The 22,102-nt window shown below is 36.7% G+C and overlaps 1 long non-coding RNA gene across 2 annotated transcripts in view; it reads left to right on the top strand.

The window, feature by feature from the left end:
* Window positions 1-7,912, top strand: part of LOC103457611 (uncharacterized) — a 54,610-nt gene extending 46,698 nt beyond the window's left edge. Inside the window, exons 4-5 of one of the 2 annotated variants that reach the window (XR_014085529.1) lie at window positions 1,807-1,884; window positions 2,027-7,912. This is a non-coding gene — a long non-coding RNA (uncharacterized LOC103457611). Of the gene's footprint in view, window positions 1-1,806 lie in introns of both variants that reach the window. The other variant, XR_014085528.1, reaches the window with a different exon arrangement.
* Window positions 7,913-22,102: the final 14,190 nt, after the last annotated feature.

Below are 22,102 nucleotides of genomic sequence, written 5' to 3'. Positions count from 1 at the left end.
TGCTTTACACAACCATATACCTATAATGGGTAACATCAGAGAACACATTTTGATTTGAAGACAAATTTTAATGAATTATTTCAGTGACATTTCCCTCATTTTTTTTCTACACACCATCCATTTCTTGTTTGCTTTGGGTATCCCACTGCTTTTTTTTGTAGAACTGGGTCTTTAAGTATTTATGTCTTCCTATAATTTCAATAAAATAATAAAAAAACGGTTTTACTAATAAATTATTTCTTTTCATGGCTCTGTAAGCTAAATGTAACAAATTATTCTGAATGAAAACTATCCGCCCAAGAAAATGTCTATGCAGCACTGCACTCAGCAATATAATCTAACTTTATCCCCAGTAACCCTTGCTTTCAAAAACCAGGCGAATACCAACACTTTTTCCACACTTTGATAATCTCAGAGGACAGGTGCCTCAGCTGTGCAATGGAAGTACTAAATTTAGGTAATCTATTCCTTATTCCACTTGTATCAAGCAATCCATAAAACAGTCACCTCCTATAAACACCTCGTCTATCAAAAAGACTGAGGGAAGTCAGGTTTACCACTCTCCGTATATCACTTTTTTTTTACAGCAGTATCTTAACACATTAAATTAACAGTGAAAAAAGATCACATGTATTGTTTGTTAAACACACTATACCCTCCCTGCAACAAAAAATTGTGTTTGCTAGAATAATCTAAGATGATGAGGCTAAATTTGTGAGGATTTATCACCAAGAAAACAATGTTAAAGTGAGCAAACCGGGAAGCAAATTATAACAAATGAGGAAGCAATATATCTGCAATTATCATAAATAAAGAGATACAGAGGTAATATAAAATATATCTTCAAAGACTGAATCTGTAAATTACATTTTGCATAGGGCCTCATCAGTTCTCATAAGTACAAATTTCATTGTGTTTTTTATATGTTCGTTTTCAGTAAACTCTTGCTTAAATGCATATTGAGCAACCTGATCAGATTACTGTTGTTTTCTCCACCAGCAGAATGTTGCGTGACTGTCACCGTCATTATTTATGGATTAGAAAGATTTGCTTTTGACTTCCAGGGCCATTTCTGTTCCACACCAGTAACGACTTTCCTCCGGGTTGCAATATATTTCACTTTAGGTAAACAGAGTTATTACCTACTTCAGGGTGTACTCTGGATCAAATTATTTATTGGCGAGAATATTAACAACTCTCAAGTGGCTTTGAGACATGAATAACTTCCTCCTTTGTCAACACACAATAAAGATAAACCTTGGAGCTAATAATGAGGGAAATAATGCCTTTGTCCCACTGGATCTACGTGGACTGAATTTAACTTTTATGTGTGGACATTTTGAAAAAAATCCAAATCTACATTTGTTTTTGCAGAACACGATCTCTTGTTTTCTACAAACACATTGTAATTTAGATCAAAGACAAAAACGATAGACATTACGACAAGAGAATTTCACTTTGGGAATTGTTCGACTCTTTTTGTTTGTTATACTCCAAGGCATCTTCTGTGCTTGTTCAGTAAAGCTTCATTAAATCCTGGAACCTTTTATTTTGCTCATCTTGCTACATAAGATACTGTTCATTGGTCCCAACTGTTTATTCAGTCATAAGTATTTTATGTGCATTTGTATTCAGTCATCCAGAATCAAATGGCTAGAAAATGATTGGGCCATTTATATGAATACATGCTGATTTAAACCATCCTGTAGCTTTAGATATTTGTTAGAGTCACCCACTGCATTAAGACTTTTTGTCCTGTGTTTTATTTCCTCTAAAACCGCAGCGTCAAACTCATTTTCATTTCAGGCCACATCAAGATCATGAATTCTTCAAAGGAGTCGATTGCACTGGATTTCATTAAGGATATCTGCAAAAGTTCAAAAGGTATGAATTCTTTTGCTGGTCATCATAACTTGTTTTTTTTTTTTTTTTCCCCCTAACAAGCAATTTAAATCTCTGAATATGTGTGTGTGTTTGTTTAAATTATTCTGCTTGGGACTTGACTTCCCTCCATCAGTACAATAAGAGAAGAGCTGGACAGAAAAATGAAACAAGGACAAAGCAAGGAGAGATGTGTACCTTCGGTTTGCCATTAAATTGGAATGTGAAGCAACGGCGTCGGAGCAAAAATTTAAACTATACGGTTCAGCTCTGCCTGTCATCCAATCCAGGACCTTGGTTGCTTGAGCGGCAGCCTCATTTGGCGATCCCCTTTTCAATTCAAGCACAGCCTGTGCTTTGAGAAGCAGCCAACTGGGTTGTCACTTTGAATATGTTTATTTATTGTCATCTCTAGAAGAGTGCAGGAACAGGAAGACAGCTGGTTTAAATTGACTGTGCGATACAAACACATTCAGAAACGGAGCAGGAACAAGGCATTGTTGAAGAATAGCGACGGCATGTTCTGGTGCGGGTGTATATGATTTATGTTTTGGTTAATTTTTATGCTTATATATTGCATTTCAAATTGCAGTCTGAACCCCAACAGTAGGAAACAGAGTTTGTGATTTAAACAATCCGTTCCTAGCCTCTGCATTCAGATAATATAGTATCATTATTCCGGCGCTGAAATAAAATATTTAGTGTTTTGTATTTAATTCAAGATTCACATGAATGAGTTCATTCAGGAACACATGAGTGGTAAAATGCAATTATCTGCACTGTAGATGTCTTTGCATTCAATGAATGCTTCTTGAAATTAAATAATGTTGAACATCCTTTCACAATAAAGTAATTGGGCTTCTTGCAGATATAAACAGATCAGATTTGACTGATAAAATTACTTTTAAGCACAGAACTTTTATCTTGAAAGTTCTATGTGACGTAAAGTCAAATAAATAGAGTCATCCTTACAATTGGAAACCCACCAGGTTTAATGATATAGAAGGAAACCTGTGAGACGTGTACATAGTGTATCAGTTGTTTTAGTCCAGGTACAGATTGTAAAAAGTCTTTTGTAAGTCTGTAAAATGTGTCCATCTACAGTGGGGTTAACGTTGGAAATAAGGCAGCATTTGTCATCTATCTTTCTGTTGTTGCTGCATCTTTTATTATGGAGCTGCTGTCAGAACCTCTGTGTGATTTAAAGTGCTGTTATGTATAAATCATGACTTTATATCTATGTAACTAGATTAAATCATATATCATCATTGATAAATGGTACACATTTTTGCAAGTTCATGGAAAAATCACTCACATTTATATTGATTATGATGAATTGAGTTTCTTTTGGTCAATATGTTATTCAGTGGAGCTTTAAAATAAATGACAATCATTACAGGACATGCTCAAGTATACGCGATTTATCCTTATGTTACCCGGTTGCCATTTTTTATCTGACTCATTTTAACGCACTATTATATTTAAGGGTAAAAAAAAGTTGGCCAAATATTAAAACCACTGAGTTTTGTCATTTATAAGATTAAGTGGGAAACAGAAATGTCAGAAACTACTTTTTTGCCTCTTGATGACTTGAAGTTAAAATTTACCTCAAAGAGATTTAGTACGACACTGCAGAATGCCAGTCGTATCACAAAAGTTTAATCTAAAATGTAACTTTTCTATATAATAAAAGCTGTTAATCAAAAAAGTGAAGCTGAACTGTGAAACTCGTGATTGATCGTACACAGAAGACTTTGCTTATTTCACACTGTCAACTCAACCCACTTAAACTTCAGGAAAGATTGCCATGTCAAATGACTCAGCATGGTGTCTCCCGCTTAAGTGTGTGCTTGTGTGTGTGTAAGGAGAATGAAATGCATAAAGAAATAGGGACGAAGCCAGCACATTTTGATGACAAAGGCCTCTCTCATTTGCTCTAGTTGCACACAGCCTGCTAAGTTACCGTACCTGGAGGCTGTTATTGATCACCTTCTGCAGTTACTGACTGGAAATGACAAGTCCAGAGTTGTTAGTGAGTTGAGACAAACTTGGAGAAACCACAGCAATGAATAACATGAGGTTCATTAAATATTTTACACCCCTACTTCTGCCAATAAAATGCTAATACTCCCCCTATATTTATTTGATCATTTTCGAACAAATGAGATGAACAAATGTATTAGCTAAATTCCTGACTATTTTTTTCAATTTCTGCTCTTTTTGTTGAAGTTTTAATGCTCAGTGCAGATCATGTCTTCATTATGTAATATTTAGTTAGATGTTTTTGTAATTATATTGATGGCACATTTTTTAATGTAAACTCTGAGCAGTCAGTTGGTAGTTTTCCCGTTTTTACTAACCTCCTTTTACTACCAGTTTTGTTTCAACTGATTTAAGCAAATAATATCATTAATAGCTTGGACAGAGAATGGCATTTAGTAATCATTTGTAATTGGTGCTTTATTAGATAAACATACAAAATCCAAGTTCACTTTCAGTGTTTTATAATACTTAACGGACTGAAAAGCATAAGAGAACCATAAATTGTAATGTTCTAATTCCGTTAATATGTGATCCAGAAACATTCTAAGGTCAAAATCTACTTTCTTCAGCAAAATTCAAGCTGTGAGGTAATAAAATGATTAGAAAATATATTCTAGAAGGCGTACTTTATTCTTATAATTATGTTTTAATGCAATTTACAGAACACGGAGCTTTCATCTGCCTATCTATCCATCATCAAAGCATTCAAGGGAAAGAGTACAAAGACTGTGGTTACTCAACTGAAGACAGCTTGACTCTGAAGCTCCTTGTACACCTGCTGCAGTGGGTGGTTTTTGATATGGGTCACATGGGCAGTTGCCCAGGGCGGGATTAGAAGCAGGAAGTGAGATCACCAGTATGAAGTGAATTTATGTCACTTTCTTTTATGCTCAGACCAAAGTTTCCTTTGATTTTATGCATGTACAGGCATCCAGCATGTTGAGTAGGTATCCTCTGCTGGCTGTGGGGGATAGAAAGTTCAGGCTCCGTTTGCTGTTAATCTCACTATCCTGACATCTGTCTAGTTTTTATTCAACCACTGGCAGTATTCATCAGAACCGCAGATTTTCATTTTTACTTACTGTTATTTATTTTTTTATGTTGCTTAAATGCTATTATTGACACAAAACAGTTAACCTATTATACCTAAGCTTTAAATAACTGTTTTTCCCCCTTAATTGTACTTTTTTTTTTTTTCTATTAAGTGTAATTCGTTTTCAACAGACTTTTAGAGAAAGATTTTGTGATCTGGAGTGTTGAGGAGAAATAAGCTTCGCACCAACAGATGATGACTGGCTCATGTCAGGGTTACAAGGTTGTTCATTTATCTTTGTAGACGTTGCCACCCTTTCAGGTCAAAGGTCATCAACTTGTTAACTGTGATCTTTCAAATACCGGCACGTCTTTGAGCAACAACTAAAGACAGACAACATGTGTCTGCATTCTTTTCTCCACATTGTAGAGATGATCTCTATTGCTTCAACCCGCCGACCAATTATTCCTGTTCCATAGAATTCACAAGAAAGTAGCATTAGCAAAATGCATCAATGAATATTATTCCAAATGCAACAAAGACATGGCAGGAAGGGCTGCAGTCTGGACTTTTTCCTGTTTTATAGTGAAATAAAATGCGATGACAGCCTGGTCTTAACTCGCAGCCCTCGGCTGTAGAGTGATAAGCAACACCTGGGTTGACTGCTGACGAGACGAAAGGCTGAAGCCCGACCTTGTGGCTCCGCAGACTCTTCGGTTCATGTGACCCTGGCTTTACTGATGCGACGGGTTATTTGCGTGCAGACCGCGATGTTCCCAGGACAACCCATGACACCCGTGATGGTTGATGTTGCAAAGCAATGACCTCTGAATCTCACAATGCTGCTCCTGCGTAATAAAATACCTTCCTTAAAACGTGAAACGATCACTTTAAAGTGTTCGAAAGGAAATGTTCAGAGAGTTACAAATTGACCTCTGCCATTTTTTTTTTCTTTTTGTGGCAGTCACACTGTATCACAGCACAGTCATTGATTGTCCTGTAATATACAACTCTTCTGGTTAAGCCATTGATTACTGTCTCAGCAGAAATGTGGGTGCAGGATAAAAAATGGTGTCATCAACATATTAATTACTTCATCCTAAATGACCCTTCTCCTTTTGGGAGCATTAAGTCACATTATAGTTAGTCCTCACTCACATTGCTGACACTAACGGCAAACAGCAGCTGCTCTTGGGTTAATTATTGTTTCGTCTTTTATAAGTTTTACACTAACAGGTTTGATGAAGATGGGGATTACACCTCACATTCATCCTAGTTGAACATTTTTACTTTTAGTCAGAATACAGCCAAAAACATCAATGTATTTCATAGTTTTATGTGCGAAATCAACAGTTTCAGCTCCCTTGGTAGCATAACAAACAAAAAGACAGCAAAGCATCCGATCACTTGTAAGAAATGCTAAGAGCTGCAGCATTTTGCACATCTATTTAATCTGAGGCATTTTTGATGTTTTGTAATTACCTCACAGACTGACCATATGTGATGGGGGGGAAAAAAAACAAAACTGCTGACCAGCATAAAACCTGTCTGGCACCTGTGGCGATTAAAAAGAACTGTAATTATTTTCTGGTTGACCTCCAACTTACCGAAGCTGTCTGCATGTCTGATAGAGGTTGTTTTGAAATTTAACAGATTCCTCTAGTCTATGTGGCAGTAATAAACGTAACAAGGAGGCTGGCTGAATAATTTAATAAGTACTTCTGCGCCAAGTGATGAGGAAGGGCAGACTGTACATCAATCGTGTCCGTGCCTGAAACTGAAAATGTGTTTAGGTCCAACTTCAAGATGTCCGACAGATAAAAGTTGGGAGCATTCATATCAGGTATGGCCATGCGTATAAATAATTTGGAGGTGTGAGAAATAATTGACATGTCAGTGATGAGCTAGTACCTCATCCTCTTCCACTCCTCTGAAGTTAAGAGATTTACAATGCAGTGAGACGGACGTGTACAGATTTGCCGTCCTGCACTTATTCTACAGGCAATGCCAGCTCTCTACATGCAAAACAAATAATGTAAATATCCATTACAGTGACAAGGAAAATTAAAATATGCTTCAGAAAAATAGAATTTGAATTCATGTCTGGTTTTCTGTTTTAAAAATGTTGCTGTTGGCACACTTTGGATTTAAAACCTCACTTTTTTTTTTTTTTTTGCAGGTTGTGTGGCACCAGTGGGGAGTATTTATTAGTGGCAGGACAGGAAAAAAGGGTAGAGAGAGAAAGGGATGACAAACAGTAAATGGCCCTGGGCCAGGAATAAAACGTGGGACAGGTGCATTGAGGAATATAGGTTCTGCAAATAGTGCGCCTGTTTTACTAATAAGCCATGTACCCCCTCACCCAGTCCCAAAGCTCGATTCTTTGACCTCTTCACCAATAAAGCTAACAGATGTTTTAATTATATGAGCATAAAGTGTCCTTTTTTCTTTTGAGTTGATGAGTACTTTTTGGCAGAGAAAAACGTGTTGACTCTCTGTCCTTGTTTAAAAGACAAAACAAATTAGCTATAAACTAACAATGTCAGACAGATGCATTCATCCTGCCAGTTTGTACTCTGTCAAAAGTTTTTAACCTTGAAGTTCAGCAAAACACAACAATACATAAACTAATGCTTTAACTCTCGACCATGTGGCACACACTGCTATAAATACTTTGAGCTTAATTTTTAGTCTGTGTAGTTTTCTGAGGACAGAGTTGTAAATGGGCACTTGTGATCATCGTATCAGTCTGTTGCATTTATGGAAGATAAATTAAAATGTGAATGTTTGAGCATGGTGTGGTCTGTGGAAGAAGGAGGAGAAATCAAAGGAAAAGACAAATAATAAAAAGGGAAGGGAAAAAGAAACACGACAAAGAAACACTTGTAAGAGTCGAATTGTAAAAAGGACGGAGAAAAAGGGAAAAGAACAAAAAAGCAGGACAAGGAAGAAAAGGCAGCACAGTTTCTTAACAAAAGCATTCAGCCCTCTACTTTTCCCTTTCCACTCCTGAATCATGTCGGTCAGACCCAATCAACTGAAAGTCACTGATGTGACCCGGTGAAATGTCACTCAGCCATATGTCTCCGTGAAGCAAAGTCCCATCTATTCTTGACCAAAGCTGTTAGCTTGTCCCGTTTATTGTTCAGCAATCTAATGTCAGAAAAATTAAGCTTTTATCTCCTCTTCCCTGTCACACTCTGTTGTGTGGACCAAGTTCCTCCTTTGCTGATTTCTTTGCTTCCCCTCAGCTGATTTCTGTGGAGATACTCGCTGGAGTGAGTATTCTCAGAATGCCGACTTGAGTCTGAAAACACTGCAGGGTTGTTAAAAAGTTAAAGAAATTAAGGAAAATAGCAATTTAAAAAGGACTCAAACTTGAATCTGTAATTGGCAAATGAAAATTGACTTTGAATGCAACTTTGATAACATCTTTTAAAACAAAGATGTTTGAAAGTGTATTTCTTACCTCCCAGATAAACCATATTTGCCTTGCAATTAAAGAAGCAATGAGATTCGATAATAGTTTTTTTTTTTCCAGATTAGGGTTTCTTAATTGATCAAGAAAAATTATGACATAAAAACCCACCACTAACGACACAATTAACAATGTAATTAAAATAATCAAGAATTAATTGTATTATTAATTGCATTAATGTCTAGTTTCTAATGATTTAATCAATTAAAAATAAGCACATTAACAACATTCTGCTCTCTTAACTACTTACAACAGCTAACAGGACAGTTTTTTCTTTGCTATAATATAGACTGATTAATCTGCCAGTTTTAATTCTTACAGTTTTGAGTACCAACAACTAATGTTAAATTTAGAGAAAGATTTTTTGAAGGGAAAGAAGGAAGTAAAAACGTGTTTTATCGAGCGACTTTATCCGTCATTTTCTTGCATCAGAAACATCAGTAGAAAAGAAAAATATTATGCATCCCTTGTGGATCAGATTCAACGTTTTTCCTTCCTCGGATTCACATTTGTCTTTGCTCTGGAGTTTGATCACCTAAAGCCCTCTCTTGGTTGCAGGGATAATCCACTTTTACTACAACAGTGGTTTTGTCTGTCTGGAAGATTATTCCAAGCTCGGATGACTGTCGGTGCCGGTTCAGTTCTTTGGAAATTTCAAGTGCTTCCATACATGGGATTGAGAAAACTTGGACGATAAGGAAGATGCCTGCAACTTTGGAGATGCCTGCACCTTTCACATTAAAACTTTCCAACATGCAGTCATTGTATAAAGACACATTTCTACATTCACAATTTCCCACAATAACCCATATTTAAATTTATATTACATTCCACTTATAATCAATCAAGAAATTGTGATTAATTATCTGTAAAATTGTGCCACAGTCAGTGTTTTCAGAATTGGAGCTGAATGTAGCTTACAATCATTCCAAGAAAGATTAGAAAGCCTTAACCTCTTCAAAGCTCGTTAAACTTTTAGATATAGATTTCACTCTCTAGATTTGTGTCTATGTCCCTTTTCGTTTGTTTTCTGGTGGGAGAGTGGACATTGCCTTTTAATAGTATATAAAACTGCAGATACAAAACATTTTAATTTTTGTCTATTCCTGAAGTATCTTCATTGGAGCTAGTCTGTTTTGGGGTTTTAGAATTTGGCAAATCTAAACCGGGAGTAGAAGAAGAAGAAAGCAACATTTCCTAAATAGCAGAACTTCCTACTATAAGTCATAAATGTCTTAAAGCAATTGACTGAATTATAAATATCAAGAGCAGCCATGTGCAAAGTGATGGGAAAACTCAGATTGTCAATCATGTCAGCTGAGAAAAATGTGTTCACATCAAACTTAAAGATGTTGGAGATAGCTTTTTTTTTTTTTTTTTTACTTTGCACTGTTTATGACTTAGCAGTAAATGAAATAGGTGGTGGCTGGAGTAATTGATATGTCACATATGAGATAGGACCTCATCCTCTTTCTCTCTCTCTCCAAGCTAAGAAATTTATAGTGCAGTCATGCAGGAATATTTGAGAGGTCTGCCATCGTCTGCCATCCGGTGTTGGCTCTACTCCGACCAATGATAATATGCTCCAAAGAGGATATAACACAGAAAAACGTAATGCAACCACAATGTTGCCGGTTTGACATGAGCGAATTGTAATTTTAGTTAAAAAGCTTCTCTGAAGATGTGGGTTTAAAAGCAACCAATCACGCCACCTCTGCAGTATCTTCAAGCCTTTCAGTTATTACAGGTTTTCAGAAATGTTTGTCCTCTTTAATTACAGTCGTTTTAATTAGATGGGCTTTTTTTTTTTTGCTTGGTGAGCAGGTTTCTGCTGACATAATGCCCTTGTTTGAAATGCAAAACAAATTCATTAACAGTATAGCAGGATGCATGTGAGCGAACAAGAATTCTGCACTCTGTTAAGTAAAAAGTCAATGTGATGAAAGCCTTTTTTAACCTTCAGATCTGACAAACATGGCATTAAGAATAATCGGAAAACTCCTCAGTCTCCACAGCAGTCATAAAGTCAAATGCGGGAATGTCATCTAGCCATACGACTGGAAAATACGGCCCTTTTTTAACTAACTTTATACTGTAATAAATGCATCCTAAGGAGACATAAAAGAGAAGACCATCATAAGAAGTTAATGTCTCCTTATTAAGCCAAATTATTTGAATGTTTTTAATACTTGACATTTAATTAAAAATATAAATTATACACAACAGCCTTGATTTCAGCAACAGCAGCAAGGCTTCTATGCAAAAAAAAAAAAAAACTTACTGTGTAAGTCATATGATGAACACAGGCAGGTGGGACCACCTTTTGGCAGCTTGGTGGGCTGAAAGTGAGTGACAGAGTTGAGTAATGAACATAGAGAAATAACTGTTGCTGTTCAACTAGCTGAAATGTCTTGGGCTATTTTCAAACCCTTTAAAGTCTTTCACTGTGCCGTCAGAAATGTTAAATGGAATTTATTTAAAACCATTCATAATAGAATTAATTTTTGTAGAAAATGTACCCCAAAGTCGTACTGTACACTTATCTTAGAGCTAAACTAACCACAAGACCTCTGGAGAAATAAGTTTGGCAAATATGAGACTAAGTAGAGATCTTGTCAGTGATGACCATCATCATGTGTGGCAAAAACTGAAGACCACACATGATGGCCTTCATCATGTGTGGCCTCCTTAGTTGGAGCAACTAAGAATTGCTCCTTAGTTGATGGAGCAATTCAGCTTTTGCTTTAGAAAGACGGCCTCAATCACCACTGCTGTTCCCCTGTTTCACAGAGCATCTTAATGTTTCAGTGGAATATGCAATGTTACATATGCTGCATATGTGATTAAATAGTCAGTTAAAAATTTGAGTCATAACAATAATTGAATTCAGATGAACTTGGCTAAAACTGTACTATAAGAAAGAAAAAAAAAATAAAATAATATATATATATATATATATATATATATATATATATATATATATATATATATTTCTTTTTAGTATCCTTGACCTTACCAGGCATATATGTCTACTTTTGTCTTAACGTATTACATTTCTCTTCCTGGGTCCTAAATATGGGGAAATGAACCTCTGGCCTCGAAACACAGTTTGCAATATGCCAAAATGAGATACTGCTCTAAAATGGCACATTTTCATTTTGGCTCCGTATCATAATAACATTTAACTTCTTATTTTTCTCCTGAGTGGTCATTATTTACATGGAAACTGGATTAGTAATGGAAAAGACCCCCTGCTAATAGGAAACTGTTCTTGCCATTTTCCATCTCACTGCTCGGGGTCAGTTTAGATTGGCTAAGTTTATGACAACCATCAACTATATAATTTCTTGGATATTTCTAATTTGCACTGACATTACTAAAAAACGTATTGTTTTCACACTTCATTTGACCTGACCAATAGTCTAAAACATATTTCAAGTTCTATCCAACTTTCCTGCCTCAGGCATTTTGTTGATAGATTATTTCACTGTTTTACAGCCACACAATTAACTCAGTTTTTACATCTATAAGATACGAAGTTACAGATGAGTAAAAAGCCAGTCAATAGAATGTTTAATTTTACTGTAGCATCATTCATACGTTCTAAAAACTTGTGCTGACAAAGCAAAGCTTGTATTGATGTTTGAATAAAACAAGCTACATAAATAATACATATTTCAGAATTGAAATTGGATTCCTGTTCATGGTTAAGATGATTAAGCTTCAGCTTCGTTTTTGCATCTCACCTGATTCCAACCATGACTTCTTTATGTACAAACAGAAAATACAAGGAGACCGGATAATGGTGCCACATGCATTAGAGAAGGCGTAGCTTTTCTGTGCTTGCATTTCTGATGTTATGTGCTTTGTGTATGTAGGCTCATTAATGGAGAAAACTGGCAAACATATTTTTCTATAATGTGCCGCTACTGCTGTTTAAAGTGAGAACATGTAGTCCCTAGAGAGTGTAATTATAGCACATGCTTCAAAATTTTAAGACTTTGGAACAATTTTGAAGCATTTACATTTCTGGTGGCTCATTATCAAGTTTTAAGCAAAACTTCAAACTGTAAAAAAGTTGGCAAATTATTTGAGAAAAACTGATGTATAAGCAAACTATAAAAAATCAGTGCACAGATTCACCTTTCGCAACATTTACTTAAATAGTGTGGCTGAAGCTAGAGTAGGTTGGAGTATTTCCATAAACATTCAATCTGATTAACACTTTTTAGAAACTTCTATGCTACATTTTCTGGCTGAAACTTTCTTATGTGTACAGTTTCCTTTGGTTTTGGATGCTGCACAACTGAAATAAAATTATTTTATTTTCTTTAACTTGGAGCATCTAATTAACATCTCAAAAGTTGAAGCATTGCCTCAAATACATCTTTAAATCCGGGATGAGTTGGGAAAGAGGTGTCACAGATCCAGAGCAGGAACATTTTCAAACCATTTCCTCCATCATAATGGGAAATGTGAGATATTTGGAAACAAATTGGATGAAATCCAAGCCCTAACAAGGACCTGTCCAGAGTATCGAGAATGCAGCATTGTGTTTCACTGAGACGTGACAGCAGGATCATATTCTTGACTCGTATGTCTGTGAAAATGCTTTCAGATTTGTACTTCTTTTTACGATTTACAAGATCTGTAAAATATCTGTATTAGGACCTGCATCACAATGCATATAGTTCCCCTTTCCAAGCTTAGAGAATTGTGACAGTAGTGCCAAACATTAAAAAGTTTCTGATAAAAAAAAAAAAAAAAAAAAGGGAGTTTTATCTTTTGGGCTGTCGCTTCAAACAATCGTGGCATGCTGCTGCCGATGTTGTGACCTTGTGTGAAACTTTCCAACACTTCTGCTCCAGTGTACGCCTGCACTGCCCAGTGGTCTGAGTTTATCTCTCGTTTGCAGCAGCACACACACAAAGTGGCGGTGAAGCCTCCAGTCTGGCTATTGTGCGATGACCCCAGTCAGACGGCCCTCAGTGCGCTAAGCAATCAAATCAATACGGCTTACATCGCTTCACATTTTTCCAAATGCCAGTGTTCTTCCCACTGGGATTCCCGTGTGAGGGTACATGCAGGTGTGATCACGTTTGATCTGTTCAGAAAGCTCTGATAGTGTCAGTATAGTATTTTTTATTTTTTTTTTCAAACTTGGGAATGCTTTTGGTTGTACTTTTCTCGGGAGTAGTCTGCAAAATAAAGTATTCCTGGAAGTTGCAGTCTGTCAGTCGTAAAAGTGAAAAGAGGTTTCTGTGGGGGGACTTCAGCTCCTCGTCTAATCAACGCCGGCTCATTTCAGCCAGACTGACAGCTGAACAGACCTTGCCAATGTGCTGTTTCACTACAGACAGATAACGCAAAGTGGCATCTTCGGCTCACAGGGCACAGGAGAAATGTGAAATTACCCACACCACCTGCCCATGGTCTTTGCCACGCTTGCTTTCAAGATAATGAATTCCTGCAGGCGGACCGAAGGAAGCACCACTTCACTACGCCGCACAGCTGCAGCACTCCAGCAGCAGCAGACGGTTTTCTGAACAGGCTCATTTGGCATTGGTAGAGGGGAAAAAGGGAATCGTTTTTGCCACAGTTCTTAAGAGCAACCTTATCAAAAGAAATACAAAATTAAAAGGAAAAACATTAAAGAAATTATTTGGAAAAATGTTGTATGAAGGCACTGAATCTTCTTTTATTGTGACAATCCACACTAATCTTTCTTTGCCAGAGTAAACTAAGTGGCAAACAGGGTTTTTATTTTTTTTTATTTTTGTTAAACCGATTTCATGAATAATAAGCCACACAAATCCCAAACACAGCTACCCAATGACTTTAAATTCAGCCGCAAAATCAGGAAAAATATTGCAATAGTGTATTTCTTTGAAGTGATTTAACATAAAAACATAATTTTGTCTTTTACATTGTATTACTATAAAAGTAAACCTTCCTTTATCTGGACAGGTATATTTCCAACTTATCTCTATGTTTCTGTCTGCCCTTCAACTATGCACCATCTGGAGATCAGTAAACATCACTTAAATGTAAATAACCATCAATTAAACACAATTCAACTTTAACCACACTCAGTCTCCCTTGGATCCAGGCCTCCCCAGAGTTTTAACCACTCCTCCTCCAACAAACAATCTTTCTCTTCATCCACTTTGGTTTTATCTGAACACCTGCAATGTACCTCTTCTCTCCTTCAGACGAGTCCCCAAACAACAAACTGAGCATATGGTTCCGACAGCCGTATCTGTTTAATATTCAAACCTTTTCAATAAATTGTAGTTCGCTTCAACAGCCTGGTTCCTGTTCGGTTCGCCCACCGGAGTCTATATTCAAACATATAGACTCCGGTTGGTTTGGTTGCACCAAACCAACCGTTCCTGTTGGTTTGGTGCAAGCAGCCCGCTGACTTACCACTCAGTAGGAGTGTCTCAGTGTTTCTGGATGTCACTGCCTGTACTCTGTGAAAACCGATTACATGCTGAGCCCAAAGAGAACTGCAGTGAAATGTCCAGCACTGCCTCAGTTTCTTACTCTATGTCTGAAGCCCTTTAATGCATGTAAAACAAAGATTATGCAGCCTTTGAAACTTGTTTTGTTGTGGAAAGTGCCTGCATGTGTGTTTAAGCACTTTGAAATGTCTTGCTGCTGAAATGTGCTATGCAAATAAAATTTTATTTGATTTTTAACCTTTAGGATTGTCAGGAATCATCTGTGTTGATGATGAACAGCGAAGATATTGAAACCGTCAGTCACAAGCAAGAGTCCTGGGCTGGAGCCGCTGTTATTTGAGTTCTGTGGTTCTAAACAAAAGAAAACATTTATCACTACTGCAATGTCTTTTCCAGGTTAGTAGATGGTTAAGAAATTATTAATTACAGACAAACTAATCAGTTTTGATGTATTGTAAGTCTGAGTTGAACTAATATCTGTAATTTCATAAAGGTCGAAATGCTGAAAACCATAAATGTCCACATAACAGGATATTAAACAGAACTATTCTGTTTGTTTTAGAAGAAATTTACTTTGACACAGTTTTAAGCTTTTTAAATACAGATTTTAGTCATAAATGTGTGTGAGCCAGTTCAGTTCTAGCTTGATAAATCTTTGATAATGAGGTATTTTACACGTGCCATCTTGCTAGTTTCTTTTTTAAATTATTGTCACATCTGGCATAATATTACCAAAATATGCTACAAGCTGATCAATGAGCCAGTTCTGATAATTAGCTTAATAATCGGCTAACACAGAGAGAGGAGAAACCAGCGACTCTCACATTAATACTTAGGGCTAATTTCAAATCAGCGGTTAGCCTATCTCACCTTTGCACTGTGGCTCTGTAGTGTCACTCTGCTGAGTGGGATCTGCAGCACCCAGATAAAACACACACAGACATAGAGAAACTAGACAAAGTCCAAACAGAAAAATCACAGTCAATGTGCAGGTGGGAATCCGGGAGGCTTTACTTATGAGTTTAAAAATTCTTGACTTTTCTTCACCCGCAAAATATTTAGGACGCAGTTATTGAGCAGCAAGACTTCTGATTGTTTTGAATATTCAGAAAAAAAAGATCTAGTTTGTGCCGTTTGTCTAGTTCCAGTGATTGTATTTCAACTTCTATAAAAATCATTACTAAATTCAAGAATAGGTGTATGGACAAAACGTAGCATGGGAACTGTAAAAAGTTACTCCATCTACTTACTTAAATCAAATTATATTTAAGATGAGTTAATGCAGCAAATTGCATTTCGTATGTCAAAGCCTTTCAGTACTCCTTGTTGCTGTAATCACTTTAATAGCAGGGAGGGTCTCGGGCACTGAGTGTCCATCTGGAGCCATTAGTGGCTGTAATTTACCACTGGGGGGAATGTAAAGAAAAAGCTCTTAACAATTATCAAAACGTTACTCGTGAAGTCTTAGCAGACCAATAAATACAACATAAGAGAGAGCAGAGACTGAAAGATTGATTTCCTGTTTATTTTCAATTACATCTGAGATTTGAGTGATGTGGGCTCATTACATCATTCTGCCATTAAAACTGAGACAGGAAGCAGAAAGCATTGATCCAAAAGCTAAAATCGCAGCCAGCAAATGGGATGAAATTTTGGCAAAGGGATTCGTTCTGTCCACCAGCTGTCCACCAGCACTGACTCATTGTGGGAGCTCAATCATAGGTGCCTGCAGTCAACATGAAATCCGAGACGCAGAGACGGACAGCTGTGTTTGACCCTGACTAAAGCCGTGGCATCAGCCCGTTTTGTAACGAAGCACAGTAATGTGAGAGGAACAAGACAGCATTGTCCTAAGCAAGGCCCTTGGCTTTGGTCCATCACAAAACAGTAATGAATAAGAGCAAAGGGGGGAAAAAATGTTCTGAAACTAAAAATATTATTTTTATTTTATCCCCTTCACATAGTTTTTTTTTCTTTTTCTTTGCAACAAATTCAAAAAGGAAAATATATAGAAACAGATGGATTAGATCAGGAAATTAAGACGCCGTAACTAAAACTTTTTTTGTCCATTTTTGATAGAGATTGAAAAATGTAGAAAAAAAAAACTATCCATGAAAAGGTAAAATCTAAAAGTCAGAGGCAGGGTTTACTGGGATCTCATGTGATCATAGGTATTACAGTGTGTCACGTGCTCAGATGAATATTAGAAATTAAATATACCATAAAACAAGTTAAGTCTCCAAAGTTGGTCTTGCATCTTAACAGAAGAACCATTACCTTTATAAAGAGTTATTTTCTGGCAAAGAAGGCTCAAATAGGAGAGTACAAATGGTTATTTGTGTTCGTAGATGTTTAATGTTCAACCTCTGGTTATTCATATTTTGTTAATGACAGAATTTTGCTGTTGGCCCTCAGAAATTATCACAGCCTCCAGTGGATGGCGTAGCTACATCAAGTCACGACATCGCAATTAGAATAAATATCTCTGCTTGAAGCACAACTGGAATGCAATTTTCACAAAGCCAAATACAAATGTTTGTGGTTTCAACTTGAAAATCTTCACATTGAAATGAAAAGAATGACATTTATGTTCTTTACAGTGGTAGTTTTAAGATTTTTTTTTTGTCTGTTTTAATGTTTGAGAGAATATCAGGACAGATATGCCTGTGTGCAACAACGCAATGGCTAAAGGCTTGCACTGTCTACACTGCCGACAGGGAACTAGTTGATTGCTACACCAGTGCTGGAACCGTCAGTTCATATAAAATCGGTTTACAGGCAGAGGAAGTAAAAGTGTAGCAGAAACAGTGGAGCAATCTGTGGTAAGAGAGAAAAATGAATGTGTCTCCTTATGTTAAGTAACTCCCCAATTCAAATAACTTTCCACAAACACACAAGGCTAATTTGACTTTTCAATTGAATAAAAATAAGATTGCTCCGTGTTAAATGAGACTGTTAAGCTTTAATATTGGGGTTGCTGTTCTATGCAAAGAAAGTCTCATGAAGAGATTTCATAGTTGAAATCAATTTGACTGAATCAAATCGATATAAAATGCAGCCACAGCGAAATTCACACACTTGTTTTTCTTTTCATTGTTGGCTTGATGGAAAAATAATCTTCTGGTATTTTTGTATTGAATTGTCTTTTGTAGAAGAAAAAAAAAAGAAAAACAAAATAAGTAAATCAAATCTTTGCAAAAAAATATTCGCACCTCTTGAAATTATTCACATTGGTTGGTTTTGACAGAATAGGGATGATTTACCGTTTGAAATAAGAATCATCTTTTATTTTTTTAATTCAGATAAAAAAAAAACACAAACAGCTCTAAACGCCAATGGAGAACAGGCGTCTCAATAAAATGCATCACATAAATTTTATGCAATGCTGCAGAACACAGCCAGGGTTCATGTGCTAATCCGGTCACAGTGCAAATCCAACAGTGCAAATCGTAAAATCTGTGTCAGTTCTGATTGCGAGGTTGTCAAGGTGCGCATGGTTAAAGGTAAAAGAACAGGGCAGCCAAAGGAAATAAGGAGAAGGAACCCAAAACATAGGAAATTCCAGACCCAGCATGCAGTTGCATATTAGCACTATAAGAGTTCAACAGCAGGCCATTCACAGCAAGCGGTTTACAGTTCTAGTGAGGCCACGCTTCACGTCTTAGCTGGACTCAGATGGTGCAAGAGTGTGAGGGAAAACCCAGCTCTCTGTGAGCAGCACGATTTCCTGACCACTACACACAGCAAAGCCAGCTTTTCGTCAGCCGACTCTAACGTTTTAAAATCAATTTTGGACTCGCTCACAACTTATACGGCGAAATATTATTCTTCCACATTAGTCCCCTGCGAGTTTGAATGCGATGGGTGAAAATCCCATTATTAAGGTAGATATGACGAGAGCCTGAAGGACAGCCTGATTTCTTCAGAGGGCTGTCTTGAATGCATTTAGCCGGTGTGATCCGAATGCCAATGGCACATGCGGTTTGAACAGGACGTCTGTTTGAAAATACATGGGGAAAAAAAAAAGAAACAGATGACGGAAGACTTGAATTTTGAGTGATTTCTTTTTTCTTCTCTTCACCTTTTTATCAGCCAGTCTGTACTTTGAATGTTACTTTTGAAGTTTAAAGGAAAGAAATGTGTTTTTTTTTTTCTCTTGCAAACATCGGGTCAAAATATACTGAACTAGAAGAGCAAAAGAAATACCACTTTTTTTGTCAGAATCCATAGAAGAACCCCTCCTCCCCCGACACGCCTGGAGTCTCGGTATTCAATTTCATACCTCGGACCGACTGGATGTATGTGACCCCGGCCACCGCCATTTTCTACATGACTTTTTTGGGGCTGTTTGGTATTGATTAAGAGTTTCTACCAGAATGAGGGCACAGCTGGTGTCTTGATTCTCACCCTCACCTTCCCCATTACACATGATGGTACCGAGACGCAGCTAAGATTACTTCTCACAGTGGTTTCAAAAACACTTGCTTCTAAAAGTTAGAAGCATATAGCCTGAATTGTCCCTGCAGGCTTTCTGTCTTTTATAAGTCATTGGATTTTCAAAGTGACTCCGAAACGAGAAATCACATAGCAAAGATTATGCTTACATTGACTAATTAAAGACAAATGTTTAGAGAAAACAAGACATGGTGTTCCATTCAAATTGTATATTAAATTGAACATTTATATTGTCTTTGATCCTTACAGTTCCTTTTAGCATCATCATCATGACTTTACATACAAAGTGCAAACATCATGCCTAATCTCACAATCCTTGTTTGAATTAAATTTGATGTCAAGTCAAGTCAAAGTTTATTTTAAAAGCCCATTTAAAACAACCTCGGCCGACCAAAGTGATTCACAGCAATCACAACATTCCAGGTAAATAACATAAAACAGAAAATAAAATGAAGTTTGTGAAAAGCAATAAGACAATAAAAAATAAAATGGCAGAAAGTACCAAAAACTAATAAAAAGATGACGTGATACGGTAAGTAATAACTGATGTGGTGAATTTAAACAAAGAAAGCACTTACAAGTCTTTAATTTCTTTCAGTAAAACCATAAAATACTTTTTATATGTATCATCAAATTCTGGGGTCACTTTATTTCACCCATCTTTCCGGTGGGTGACAACATAGCATAAAGAGGACGGCATCGAGCAGTGGCTTCCATTATATAGTCATCTCCTCTGTCCTCCAGGAAGCATACAAACTGACTAATTATGTTTGCCTGATTAAATTTTGGCCCGCCTTCTTGCCACTTATCTTCTATTTATCCTGGGATAGTTAATTACATTACACATGAGTAAAGTGAGCTGGGATGTTAAGGAACACTGCCTTTGATGCAGTGTGTGCAGACACTAGCATGTCAATTGGTCCAAATCAGTGTCAGGTCTGATTGATCAGCGTTCTCTGTGTCCGTAGGCTTGCTCATTTCCTGCTCTTTTGACTTGTTTAACGAGGTCTGGAGGGAGGTCTGGGCTTCCTTTTACAGGGATGGCATTTATTGTGAAACACATATCAAAGGCGGTCTGGTTAGAGTGGCATGTTTTTTTATTTTCACTCAGCTGAGCTGCAGAACCTCTGCAACAAGGAGGATATCAGTTTCCACTTAATCGCCTTTAAGTTGTCAGAATCTTTAAAAGTCAATAGTACTGTTGGACACTTCCACCTTTATTGATTTTCCTCATAAATATAAAATTAAAATGTTTTTATGGTGTAATGGCATACAACAGTTGCATGCAAAAGGTAATGAATGACATTGTGATTTTTACTGGGATTGGTAAAAAGCAAATCTGCGTAAAATACAATCCATCCTGTAAGCCTGTGTGGTTATTTGAGAACGCTCTGGCGACATGATCCCATTCTGAAAACGTCCAACACTAACTCTGATCTTTTGGCTCCGTCAATAAAAAAGATTCCTTCATAAAGCTGTCAAAAAGGAGCGACAGGAGGATATGAAAATATAGTTAGAGCGCATTACGCAATATCATCTAACATACCAGCATAAATGTTGTATTAGGAGAAATCCTTGGAGGCATGCGACCTGGAACGATGTGGAGTGAGTGAGTGCATAGGTAGAATGCAACATGTATTAATATTAGTCACTACCAGAAATACTTTTGACAGCTAAATATCAACAAACAAATGCAATGATGTCTCACCTCTGCCAAGTTTACATTATCCATTTGTGAATAATAACTGCTTTTGGAAATTATTTATATAACTAGGAATTTATATCAAAATGACCAAGCATCAGGAAGATTATCAGGAAAATAATCGTCAAATAGTTCAGATCTCTATAAATACCTGACTGATAAGACTTAAGAGTTTAAAATAAAAGAAGAAAGTCTTCCCCATGGTTGTGTTGTAGCCTACTGACCCAGAAAGAGAGACGGTTTGAAGGTTTTAAGGTTCAGGGAACTTGTACAGGTGTTTTGAGTTAATTTGATGATCAGGGTGTGACAATGTGTACTAATGTGACTCATGTTGTCACAATTAGAGAGTGACTCATGGTCACACCCTAATGGGATTATGAGTCTCAACAATTATTCTAATTTTCTGAGACCCAAAATTTTGGATTTGAATGATCTATAAGCAATTTTCATGGAAATTACAAGAAAAAAAAGGCTTGTAATATATAACTCTGTGTGTGATAACATATGAGTTTCACTAGATGATTGGCAAGAAATAGTGCACTTTTATGCAGAATTCAAATTTTTTGAGATGAACAACTAATTTTCCATTTTGTTTCAAAAAACATTTTATTTTCATTATTTAAAATGTTCATTGTGAATGCAGTTTAGTCATCAAAACAAATTTATCATGGCCATTTTTTTTTTTAGCATACGCTAAGATTTAGCCATGTCATTCAAGCATGTTCATGTGATTTATGCTGTTGTTTAAATGACGTTTCACCAGCAGCTCTTTATAGGTGCTAGTTGTTTAAGGTCACCTTCTTGAGTCAGAGTGTTCTACAACCCACTCTTAAAATTTCACATGACACCTCCGGTGGAAGATTTATTAATTACAACACAGACTTTGACATGTTATAAATTTTAGAGCTCAATATTATCACAATTCCCTGCCTGTTAGTCACAAAGCTGTGCAATCTGTGCAAGTTGAAGGAAAACATGGGACAAATGGGCAAAGCAGCCTGGTTCTGGGCACTGAGAAAAGCCTAAACTGTGTTTGGGTCCTAGAG

Source organism: Poecilia reticulata, chromosome 21 (genome assembly GCF_904066995.2).
Source record: "Poecilia reticulata chromosome 21, P_reticulata-male-v2, whole genome shotgun sequence".
In the NCBI taxonomy this organism is placed as follows: Eukaryota; Metazoa; Chordata; class Actinopteri; order Cyprinodontiformes; family Poeciliidae; genus Poecilia; species Poecilia reticulata.
Note: the sequence above shows the minus strand (reverse complement) of the source record. Positions and strands in the feature narration are given on the sequence as shown.